The sequence below is a fragment of the Macaca thibetana genome, chromosome 5, assembly GCF_024542745.1.
Source record: "Macaca thibetana thibetana isolate TM-01 chromosome 5, ASM2454274v1, whole genome shotgun sequence".
In the NCBI taxonomy this organism is placed as follows: Eukaryota; Metazoa; Chordata; class Mammalia; order Primates; family Cercopithecidae; genus Macaca; species Macaca thibetana.
Window position 1 is genome coordinate 162,656,103 of NC_065582.1, and position 12,466 is coordinate 162,668,568.

General features: G+C 43.4%; 2 protein-coding genes across 5 annotated transcripts in view; one reads left to right on the forward strand and one right to left on the reverse strand.

The window, feature by feature from the left end:
• SOD3 (superoxide dismutase 3) overlaps window positions 1-12,466 on the reverse strand; it is a 948,116-nt gene that overhangs the window by 515,564 nt on the left and 420,086 nt on the right. Inside the window, exon 1 of one of the 4 annotated variants that reach the window (XM_050790712.1) lies at window positions 8,273-8,276. The exons of the other annotated variants lie outside the window; for them this stretch is intronic. The gene's annotated coding sequence lies outside the window, so the exon portion shown is untranslated. Of the gene's footprint in view, window positions 1-8,272; window positions 8,277-12,466 lie in introns of those variants that run through there. 4 annotated transcript variants of the gene reach the window in all.
• PPARGC1A (PPARG coactivator 1 alpha) overlaps window positions 1-12,466 on the forward strand; it is a 685,828-nt gene that overhangs the window by 185,753 nt on the left and 487,609 nt on the right. The gene's annotated exons all lie outside the window — the stretch shown is intronic.

Consider the following 12,466-nt stretch of genomic DNA (forward strand, 5'->3'; position numbering starts at 1 on the left):
GGGATGAACTGTGGCTTAATAGTTTCGCTTTTTCTTAAGCTTCAGTGCAACCTCTGCTGCTGCTGACTGTGACCACAGCCTTCTAGAAGAGAAATTATGGAGAGAAACGAAATCACATATTTTATCCTCATGACTGCATTGGAAGCGGTGGGGAAATGAAGAATATATATGAGGGAGAAAAGTTTGTAAACCCAATGACCTGCAGAGAAACGGTTGAGCACAGATTTGGATTTAGAAATAGGGAGACCCAAGGTGATACCTGAGTTGCAAGAGTAGGTAGTTTAACAAGGAGGCAGAGGCTATGGGGATAAGATTATGGGATTTGGAGAGAAACATGTTCAAATCTCATCTCTGTTCCTTATTAGCTGTGTTATCTTGGGCAAGTCATTTAACCTCTCTGAAGCTCAATTTCATAATCCGTAGTACATGAAAACACTCGGCATAGTAAGCACCATGTTTTCTTCTCTCCCATGAAACGTCAAGTCACGTCACTTCTATTTGGCAGAATCTTGAAGGCTTTTCCCCCACCTGTTTTTTTACAGCCCCCCTTTCACCCTCTCATTCCTCATTTGTTTCTGAGGACATCCATGTGCTTGTGTATCTCACCATGTGGAAAAAGGATCTGAGGAATATAGACAGTACCAGGGACCAGAATTTAATTTCTTACTTATCTAGAATATATTTGTATTTTGAAAGAGGAGGACTCAATGGATACAGGCTTAATGCAAAAGCATAAACCATGACTAGTAAGACATCAGCAGGGAAACATTTGTTTGGGAAGCTGTGTCCTTCTGTGGCATCTCAAATCACCCTGTTTAGGCACAGCATCTCCTTCCTGTGTCCAAGACTAACTTTATCAATGCAAAGTTCTCATGAGAACAAAAGGGCTGCATACAACCCTAGCTCATGCCCTCTTTGCCTCAATGCATAATTTTTTTTAAACTTTTTTCTTTTCTTTTTTTTTTTTTGAGACAGAATCTTGCCCTGTCGCCCAGGCTGTAGTGCAATGGCACGATTTTGGCTCACTGCAACCTCCACCTCCCAGGTTCAAACGATTCCCCTGCCTCAGCCTCCCAAGTAGCTGGGATTACAGGCACCCGCCACCATGCCCACCTAACTTTTCGTATTTTTAGTAAAGACAGGGTTTCACCATGCTGGCCAGGCTGGTCTCCAACTCCTGACCTCACGATCTGCCTGCCTCGGCCTCCCAAAGTGTAGGGATTACAGGCGTGAGCCACCGCACCCGGGCTTCTTTCTTTTCTAAGGAGTGAATACTCTTCTTTTACATCCTGCTTCAGGGCAGAGACTTATTGGGAAAGTTCATTCCTTTGTAGAGGGTCTGGGGTAAGGGGCAGAGCTGTCCCTAAGTCTGTGAAGCTTTGGGTAACCCCTTCCCCACTGGCATTCTGAAAACACTGGGGTGTACATCTCCCTGTATTCCTGACTTGACACTGGACTGCCCCTTTGAAGCCCTTTTCCCTTCAAAACGTCCATTTTAAATTGATTTCATAAGGCTAAGAAACTCACAAGTAAACATTGACCCTAGGAAGAAGTGAATGGCGTGGTTAAGAAATTGGGCTCTGCAGTTAGACTGCCCAGTTCAAATCCCCATGTTGCTTTCTACTCAATAGTCATGACTTTGAGTACATGTTTTTGTTTTTTGTTTGTTTATTTTGAGACGATATGGAGTCTCGCTCTGTCACCCAGGCTGGAGTGCAGTGGCGTGATCTCGGCTCATTGCAACCTCCGCCTCCCAGGTTTAAGCAATTCTCCTGCCTCAGCCTCCTGAGTAAGTAACTGGGATTACAGGCGCCCCCCACCACGCCCAGCTAATTTTTTTTTTTTTTTTGTATTTTTAGTGGAGGCGGGGTTTCACCATGTTGGCCAGGCTGGTTTTGAACTCCTGACCTCAAGTGATCCACCAGTCTCAGCCTCCCAAAGTGTTGCTGGTTACAGGCATGAGCCACTATGCCCAGCCTGAGTATGCCTTTTAAGTAGCCTCCCCAATCCTCAGTTTCCCCATCTGTAAAGCTGGATTAATGACAGTAATACTAATACTCAATGCTTATTTGAGCCCTAGTCATGGGCCAAGACCCGTTCAAATACTTTATACATATTGACTTGTTTAATCCTTTCAGCAGTCTGAGAGCTGAGTGTCATTATCCCCTTTCTGTGTGTACAGAGATGAAGCAAGGTGAATTAAATGACTTGCCCAGGGTCACACAGCCAGTCAGTGGGTGAACCAGCATTTCAGTCTAGGTGGTACGGGCCCAGGGCCCTTGCTTCTAACTATTCTCCACTGCCTTGATTTTACAGGATTCCTTTGGGGACTCACTGAGATGATGCAGGCAAAATGATGCAGTGGCCCCTTGATGGCTGTAATCATTCTTTCCTATTTATTGGTCTACTTTCTAAAGAAAAGCTGAACTGTCCTTTTAAATGTTGATCAGGTTAAAGAGTTGTCTATTACTAACGCTTAAAAGTTGCGGGGGGGGGGGGGGGGGGGGGGGGGGGGGGGGGGGGGGGGGGGGGAATGTAAATGAGGCCTTTTCCTTCTTTTGTTCCCTTTTTCAGGTTCAAATGCTACCAGTTAGAACTTTGATGTATTAAATACCTGAAGGTGGGTAGGGTAGGTGGTATGACCCCCACTTTCAACATGAGAAAGGGGAAGCAGGGATGGATCCCACAGCTAGCTGGTGGTGCAGTGAGGACTACCATCCAAGTAACCTCCTGCCATAACCCAGCAGGAGGTCGACATGGATAGGGTGGAAAAATAACTGACAGTGAACCTTGGTGGTCGAGAACAATCATGTCTGATGTTAGATCATGATCTTTTTGGATCAAATACCACCACCATGTCTTTGTCACTACATAATGAGCCTCACAAGGGGCTGGCTTGTCGAGGAATCAGTCATATGTCTTCACCTTAAGAATGTTGCAAAGGAGAAGTGAAGGCCAGCGACTGAGTTGGTTTGTAAGGAGCTCGGGAAGTAACCGCCGTATTATTGAAGCTGACCTTCTGCTTAAACCTGTAGCCATTTCATCAATCACCTACCGTTGGGTCCTCTGAAGGTCAGTCAAACGATTCCGTTAATCGCCCGCTCATTCTCAGGTTCTCGCTTCAGGAATAATAAATTTTTAAAACTTTTTAAAAAATGAAAAGTTGGGTGACAGGTGTGTATGGAAGAAAAATAATCAGATGGAAGAACAGTCATTTAGGAGCAAGCAGCTGGAGCAAGTGCTGGAAAAAAAGGTAAAAGTTTTCCATGGCTGAGGAAGAGCTCACTGACTCACAGGACTGTGTCTGGATGAAAGAGAGGGACGAGGTGCTTGATTTAGCCTCAATGTGTCATCAACGCCACTAGGCCCTGTGCTGCTTGGCACCAAGTGTTTCCAATACTGAGTAAGAAATGTTCACACAGAGACGTTCCTTACAGAATTAACCATACAGATAAAGTCCTCATCAGTGACACTCTCCGACGGACAGGTTCCTGTGAAATCAGAGAGCTGCCTGACCCATTTTTCACTCGTCACCTAAAATACCAGCCTTTCTTTGTTATACAGCTGATTTGGGGGCAACAAAAACCACACACTCCAACCCACAAAGAGTTGTATCTGCTTTATTAAACAAGTTTCTTTGTGTGCAGAAATAGATGCTGTTATTGACAAGATGGAGAAGTAGGAGCCACTGACTGAAAGTGTAGGTTAGGGAATTGCTTGGTTACATGGTTATATAATACCATAGTTATTTCAAGATCGTGGGCCTCCATGTCAGAAAGACCTGTGTGGAGTCCTCATTCTGTACAACTGTGTGACCTAGGGCAAGTTGCTTAACCGCTCTGAGTCTCAGTTTCCTAATTGGTAGATAGCAATCATCTTATTTGCCCCATTCGGTAGCTGTAATGTTCACATGAAATCTTTCATTCATTAATTCAAAAAACGTTTATTGATGTAATAAACATCCTATAATAGCAGGAGGTTAAAAGCATAGATTCTGGAACCAGAAGATCTGTGTTAGAATTCTCATTTCAATGCTTCCTTGGACAAGTTGCTGAAACCCTCTGAGCCTCAGTTGTTGCATCAGAGATAAGAGTATCTACATTATAGGCTTGTTGTGGGAATTTGATAAGTTTCTATATGTAAAGTGCTCAGAATGTGCCTGGCACCTAGTTAGTGCTGTGTAAGTGTTAGTCATTATGATGTGGTAGGGACAACAGCAAGCCAAAAGAAAAACAAAAGGGAGTGGGGAAACAGAGGCGTGATCTCTGCCCTTCATGGAACTTCTGGTTTATTGGGGGAAGACAAGAAATAAAGTGCTATACAGAGTCTGCTGTATAGTAAGTATTGAATAAATGGTAGTGTTATGATTTCGGTTTTTGTTCTCTTCAAACCTCATGTTGAAATTTGATCCTCAGTGTTGGAGGTGGGGCCTAATGGGAGGTGTTGTGGTCATGGGGGCGGATCCTTCACAAGTAGATTAATCCCTCTCTCTGGGGTGAGTTCTTGCTGTATTGGTTCCCATGACAACTGGTCATCACAAACAGCCTGGCACCTCACTCCTCTGTCTGTGAGATCCTCTCACACCGTGTGATCTCTGCACATGCCATCTCCTCTTCACCTTCCACCGTGAGTGGAAACAGCCTGAGACTCTCACCAGATGTAGGTGCTGATGCCCTGCTTCCTGTACAGTCTGCTGAACTGTGAGCCAAACAAACCTCTTTTCTTTATAATTTACCCAGCCTCAGGTATTCCTACATAGCAACACAAAACAGACTCACACAGTTAGCTGTAAGTTTCATCACTGTTGCTGAATTTGCTTGGCTTAAGTCATGAGAAGCCAGAATCTGAATGGCCGAGGTGAGCTGCAAGCCATGTATAAGCCACATGTCAAGCCTATACCTCCTTCTAGTTCCCAATCTTGTATATGGGATAGATGTATCCTTTGAGATAGGCAGGGAAATAAAGGTAGCTGCTTGACAGCCCACTCATAAAGCATATTTCTACTCGTGATGAAACATGCTGGGCTTCTCCAGCTTTGGTTGGTTGATTTGGTTGTACATTACTTGTACCCAAGAGAACATGGACTGCCACATGCCAGAATATCTTGAGTGATTAACTTTATAAGGCTTCAGCAAGAAGTTGCTGTTAAGAAACGTGTCCCAGAATGCCAAAGACAAGGAACAACAAAAGTGTCTTCACATATGCAATGGATACATGCCTGAAAAGTTGAGGATCAAATGGAATGAAACCCATTTTCTCATTAACTTTCACTGCGCCATTGGAGATTAAGTCCGCTAAAAAAAATGACTACAAAATGTCTAATTTTCACAGAAATGTGTGCTCTAAGAAATAACAAAGCTGTATGTTGTCTTCCCGACCACTATTGTCTACTCATTAGCAGGGAGACAGATAAGTCTCCCTGCTAATGAGAAAAAAATAGAAGATTTTTCTCTCCTCCCTCCTTCCCTTCTTCTCTTTCTCTGCCTTCCTTTCCCTTCCTTCCTCCCTCCCTTCCTTCCTTTCTTCTTTTCTCCCTCCCTCCAGAGGGAAAAGAGCTTCCAAGGCACAGGAGAGCAGAGACATACCTAAGCTTTCAGGATGCAGCTCTGAAGCAGGTCACAGCGTATTTCTGAGAACAAAAACTGCGATCTCCTGCCCTTTCTGCTTCCTGGGAAGTTGGTTTCTTTATTTGGCATTTGTTTAGCATTTATTTACAAAGTTTAGGCAGCAGCTGTGACTTCAGCAGGTACACAGAGAGAAGAGCTAGCAGGCTGCCAAATTCCACGAGTACAAATCAAATGTAATGCCATGTTCCGTGAGTTCTCCGTATTATGTGAAATTAAACTTTGGACTGTCGAGTTGCTGTATGAGAAGGGACGCTTCCACTGATCTCTGCAAGCCAGTGGTTAACATTAAAGATGAGACATGTGTCTGGCTGGGATGCATCAGGGCAGTTCTATTTGAAAGGGGACGGGATGTGTGGGGCATTGTTGCGAGAAAGAGCGGATGGGCTAGATACTGGCTTTCTGGCTGAATTGGGCTGGGCCTCTCTAATAATAGCTCTCAGAGGGAAAGGCCAATTTGCTCTCCTGCTGTTTTCTAGAATGCTTAAATTCCCTTTTCTCAGTGGCCCAGTTATGTACCTTAAGCATATGGGAACTCCAGCAACTATCTGCCCCAAATTGCACATCCTGAGCACATTTCTAACAATGTGCCATTTTGATGGGAGCAGAGACAAGAAGGGGGGTGGCAGAGATTGCCCCATGCCAGCCGAGAGCGTGACAGTCAGTCACCCTTGCAGGGGGACTGCGGAGGAAGTTTCAGTGCCTGAGGGTGCCGCGTGTGTCAGTGGAGCTTTGTCACCATCTGTGGCAGGAGTGGGGAGTGAGAAGACCATGTGTGAATCAACGCGGGAGAGTCTGCCTGGTTCTGGCTGGTGAATTCTTTGTTTGTTTGATTTTACTTTTTTTGGTTTGAGAGCTAGACACAACGATAACAAATGCTTGCCTCTCGACAGAATTCAAGATAGAAGGATCTTTTTTTTTTTTTTCTCCCCCCTGTTACTTCTTTCTCCGTCATCTTGAACACTCCCATGTTCTATTTCTCCAGCTCCAAACTTCCCTACATGTGACCCAAGATTGGGATTGTACAGGATCAGTTAATAGGTTCATATTCTTTCTTTCTCATGATGCCTGGGAGATCACTAAACCTTGCATTGCTCTTTTCCCAGCATTTGGTCAACTCAAGGCTTCTCATGTATCTGCACCACATATTTGTAGCGGGAAAAAGCAAAACGGAGAGGCTTTGGATTCACTCAAGGCAAATACCCTTTGATTGTTCAAGCAGGTTGGAACAGAGTGGAATGTGTTTTTGTACCATGTGACTGGACCACGGAAGTATAGAATTGGAAAGCCAAAAAGGTTAGATGGAAAAAAGTGGTGGCAAATTTTGCTGGCCAGCTGAAGTGACAATGCTAACACCAACCTTTTCCTCAGCCTTGTAAGCTTTCCTTCTTGGTCCAGGAACAAACAGTTTCTATGTAGTATTTTTGCTGTGGGAAAACGTATCTGGAACTCAGCTGCTTCGGCTCAGGGGCTGACTTTCGGTAAGTAGGAGGGGCCTAGGGGAGAGTGTTGGTGTGGACGCTTTCTGTTCTGGGAGCAGAGGTTCAATGGTGTGGTTTGACTGCTGAGTGCAGACACTCTTCTGGTGAGGGGGAAGTAAAAAAATTCATACGACTTTGTTGTTTTCCTTACAAAGCTCACAGTGTAGCGATTTGTCAGTTTGTTAAGTCAAAATAGCAACACGGTGTGGAAAATCAAAGCTGACCTTTGCTTGGAGCCAGGAGAACAAAGGGAAGGAGTTGGGGTGAAGGTCTCTGAGGCTTCAAGAGGATGGGCATGCTTTTTCAAAAATCATGAAAAACAGAAGGGACTGAGCCTGTGTGCAGTACATAACTTTTTGCAAAAGAATATTTGTCCACTGTCTGTTTTTTCTTGTGCGTAGCCTGAAGTGTTGTACACAACCGTTTATAAGTGGAGGTGGACAAATTCCCAGTACCTAGGACAAAGTCTGACACATAGTTGGTGCTCAATAAATGTCAGTTGAATAAATAAATACATCTTAATAACCATCACTCGGACTTGAGAGAAGAAAGTATGGATTATTTTTCTAGATAATAAGTTCCTTTTAAAGGTATAGATGTGGTGCTTATAACAGCTACCGTCTTGAGCTCCTAAATTATGCTTGGTACATTGTAGTATAGCTCATTTAATCTCACAGAAGCCAAGAAAAGGAGTTTATTGTCTTTCTTTTATTTTTCATCTTATTTTATTTCAATTTTTATTTTTATTTTTTCTGAGACAGGGTCTTGCTCTGTCACCCAGGCTGGAGTGCAGTGGTGCATTCATAACTTATGGCAGCTTCGAACTCCCGGGCTTAAGTGAGCCCAGACTCTTGAGTAGCTGGGACTACAAGCATGAGCCACCATGCCGGTCTTATTTTTTAAATTTTTGTAGAGCAAAGGTCTTGCTATGTAGCCCAGGCTGGTCTCGAACTCCTGGCCTCAAGCCTTCCTCCAGCCTCAGCCTCTCAAAGCCCTGGGATTATGGGTATGAGCCACCACACCCAGCCCTTTATTATCCTTCTTTTAGAGATGACAAAACTGAAGCTCAGAGAGGGTAAATTACTTACTGATGACACATAGCCCATGATTGACAGGAGCAGCATTTGCTCTCCTGTCCTGACCCCCAAATTGGTACTCGGTTCTCAACCCCCCTGCCAGCTCATGTTAATGTTCGTAGCTGATTGGAAAGTTAGTCTTTTAAACAAGGAAATAAATGAAATGAGGGAATTTTATTTCCCATCAGATTTCATCTCGCCTAGAGAGATTTATGTCCCTGGATTGTATTTCATGGAGTCTTTTTATGAGCAGCTAGATTTATAGGTAATAATCAATAGAGTGCTGAGCTGGGTTTCTGTTGCATATGTATACCTTCACAGAGAGCAGCTGAAATGGTCAAGGAAGAGACAGTCTTCATGGTTCCCTCGCAGCATCCTAATGGAGCTGACCCTGTTGGAGGGGCGGGGGCAAGGGGGAGAGCGAGACAGAGTCTACACTTGGAGGGCTGCTTGGGAAACAGTTGGGGGCCAACTGTATATTTGGAGAAAGTAAGCCACCAGAGGAGGCTCATCTGTCAGGAGAGGGCATGACTCTTATATCAGAGTCTACACGTGCAGCCTGGGCAACATGGTGAAACCCCGTCTCTATAAGAAATAAAAAAATTAGCTGTACATGGTAGAGTATGCTTGTAGGAGGCTGAGGTGGGAGGATTACTTGAGCCCAGGAGATTGAGACTGCAGTGAACTGTGAGCGTGCCTCTGCACTCCAGCCTGGGCAACAGAGCGAGACCCTGCCTCAAAACAAACAAAAAGCAAAAACCAAAAATCCCCAAAGTCTACATGTGTATGTTTTTACAAATGGATACCTTTGAAGGTATCCCTGTTTGGACCTGAGTACATCCTGGAACACCTTAGGAGCCTGAATTTGAGGGTGGTCTGTACTCAGAAGAGCTACATGGAGCTGAGGTGCCTGATACTCATCATTTTGCTCAGGGGTTATATGTGATCCTAGACTCCATGTATGTGTCTGTTCAGGACTGGGTCTTCTCACGTGTGTTCGATACTTTCCTTTTATGAGTCTTTTTCTTGCCCTTTTGGGCTTGCCTTGTTTAATTTCTGCAGGGCTTCAGTATCTAACAAGACATCATCTGATAAGAGGACTTAAGCTATTTCTTCTCTTAGGTATATTTGAGTTTAATTTTCGTACCCTTGGAGACCAGAAAACCTTTAAGAGGCAAAGAATGAATTGCTAATTATGGGATTCCAGGGTATTGAGAGAGTAGTGTTGTAATAATTTTGGGGGCAAAGAGCTCTTCTCAGATGCCTCTCAAATATGATCACAGAGGCCACTGGTTCCTAAACTTTGAAGAATAATCTGCGGAACATATTAAAAATACAGGTGGTCAAGAGTAGGGCTGGCAATCCGGACATGCAGGTTTAGAATAGGACTCAAGGACCTTGATGTCTGAGACCTTGTGTGGAGACAGATACTTGTTCTGCGTTTGTGTAGGAATGGAAGTCACCAGGGTGAGGGTAGGCACGCATGCGTTTGTGTGATTGTGCACCTGGCAGCACGTGGACTTCAGGACCTGGAGCTTTGAGTCTTAGTTCCTTTTCTGACAATGTGACTTTGAGCTGCTCCCCAAGCTACAAACATGGCTTCTATCTCAGGAGAAAACAAGTGGTCGGCACTTTCCTTGTTTACTGGAGGGATTCAGGTGATTGAAGGTGGCTGCTGCCCTTTCTTTGAGTCTTGGGAACTCTAGTGTAAATGTACTGTTGAACCCCACTAAACTTTCTTTAAGTCCTCCCTCTGCTTCCTGGAAGACTGAAAGCATCCAGCTATAGGGTGTAATGATCACTTTGTAGTGTTTTTATATTTATGCTTTCCATAGCTTCACAATGTCAAATGTTATGTTTTCCTTCTCTTCTTTCTTTCGATTCTTTCTCTCTTCCCTCCTTTTATCTTAGGTGCAGAAATCAGTATGAAACTTAGTATTCGGAGAAGCAGCTCTATAGTTCTTCCCATTAGCCTGCGTGTATTATATATATGCATATCACTTGTGCATTTGTATTGGCAGTGCAGGCTTATAAATGCTGCCATAAAGCTCGGTTCTTCCATCCAGGATGGGAATGGAGTTGTTAAAGACAGTTGATGAGGTGGCATCTCTTGGCCAACAGTTTTATGCTGCACTAGCTCTGAGCAGATAACATTAATAGGAATCACATTTTAAAGTTGTAAATTTGATGTAAAATACTAAATTTGACAATAATTGCATTATAAACAAAAATCCTATTTATTAAAGGGCTCCTGCCTCTTCCTTGTGTGAGGGGCTCTGAAATTCTTGCTCATACCTGCCCCTAGCAATTATCATGCTTTCTCTAAAATTCTGCCTTATTTTTCCATTTTCATAACAACTACATTATGATGTGACATATTTTTTCCAGATATTTTGCTTGAATAAATAAATAGGATATTAAATTCAACTGGGGTATTAGATTATAAATTAGTTCTGTAATAGGCGTCATAATGTTATTTAGATTTTCAGTTTACACAGACCTTGTAGCAACTCCCCAGAGCTATGCTACAGAATTAGAAGTAGATAGAAGTTGATGTAAGAAAATTGGTTTTTGTAATATGCTGATGCCAGTAGAGTTGTGCTGCGTGTAAACGTATTTAAGTAGCACGCTCCTACCTACTTGATTGTACAGACAAAAGATTGATAATAATTTCAAATGATTGATTTGTTGGTGCTGATATTGGCCATATGTGAAACTAAAATATTTCTTTACAAAACTGAAGCAGGACTTCACGTGTAAGGGCTAAGAATCCAGCTCGTAGAAAGCATAAGACTATCCTCTGAATAGATGTTTGTCTTTCATCTGATTGGTGTGACAATTGTATCACAACTATTTCTTAGTGACAACGTTTCTTGGTCCTTTTAGTTATACTTCACATGGAGGAAGATACTCCACCCAGAAATCCTGTGTGGTTATTGAAGTCCTTAAGCAAGCAGGGTATAACCTTAGTGAACCATTACCCATGGGACACAAATGGAAAACATGGACATATAATTTAAAAAAAATGTGGATTTGCTAGGTGAGGGCCAATAGCAGCTTAAAAAGGGAGCAACGGGGTAGCAAAAGGAATTTGTCTTTTTGGTGGTCTCTTCCATCTCCCTAAACCAAGGGCTGGCAAGCTATGGCAGATAAGACAAATCTGGCTACTGCCAATTTTTGTATAACTCACCAGCTAAGAGTGGTTTTTGCATTTTTAAATGGTTGAATAAAAATCAAAGGAGGAGTAATGCTTCATGACACATGAAAATGATATGAAATTCAATTTCAGTGTAGATAAATAAAGTTTTATTGGAACGCAGCCATGCTCATTTGTTTACATGTTGTCTATGGCTGCTTTTCTACTACAACAGCAGAATTGAGTAGCTGCAAAGGAGACCAGGTGGCCCACAGAGCCTAGAACTATCATCACTATCTGGCCCTTTCCAGAAAATGTTTGCTGGCCTCTGCTTTACAGTAAAACCGGGGTAGACTTCTGTGTTCTGGCCATATCAGCAAGCCCTGTACTAGGAAGGGATAGAATAGGAAGTGGATATCCTCTGTTTGGGACTCCGGTGACCAGTGAACAGTGACACTTTACCTATAAGAGAGAATATGAATTAACACATGAGAAGGATTGTACTTCTTGGTTTAAAAAGTTGCTGAATGTAAAATCAGTCCAGCTCACTTGTGTAGCATGAGTAGAAATATGATACTGGGATAAATTCATTTCCACATTTATGGAACTTTTATCTGATTATCAAGAAGTTGGTGCCCCATAGGACTTTAAAAAAGTGCCCTGACTGGGCGCGGTGGCTCATGCCTATAATCCCAGCACTTGGGAGGTTAAGGCGGTGGATCACCCGAGGTCAGGTGTTTGAGAACAGCCTGGACAACATGGTGAAACACCGTCTCTACTAAAAATACACTAAAAAAAAAAAAATTAGCCGGGCGTGGTGGCGGGTGCCTGTAATCCCACATACTCGGGAAACTGAGGCAGGAGAATCGCTTCAACCTGGAAGGCAGAGGTTGCAGTGAGCCGAGATCACGCCATTACACTCCAGCCTGGGCAACAAGAGTGAAATTCTGTCTCAAAAACAAAACAAAACAACAACAAAAAAGATACCCCAAGGGGGCAAAAGCTATTTTAGAGTCTTGTCCATACAACACTATTGGAAGGTACCTTGGGCTGGGCAGGTGAGACCTGGGCCCGGTTGTTTTTGTCTCTAACCAGCCCTGACACTTAGGAAAATTCTCATTCTCTTTCAGGCCTTGGTCTCTTCATCTG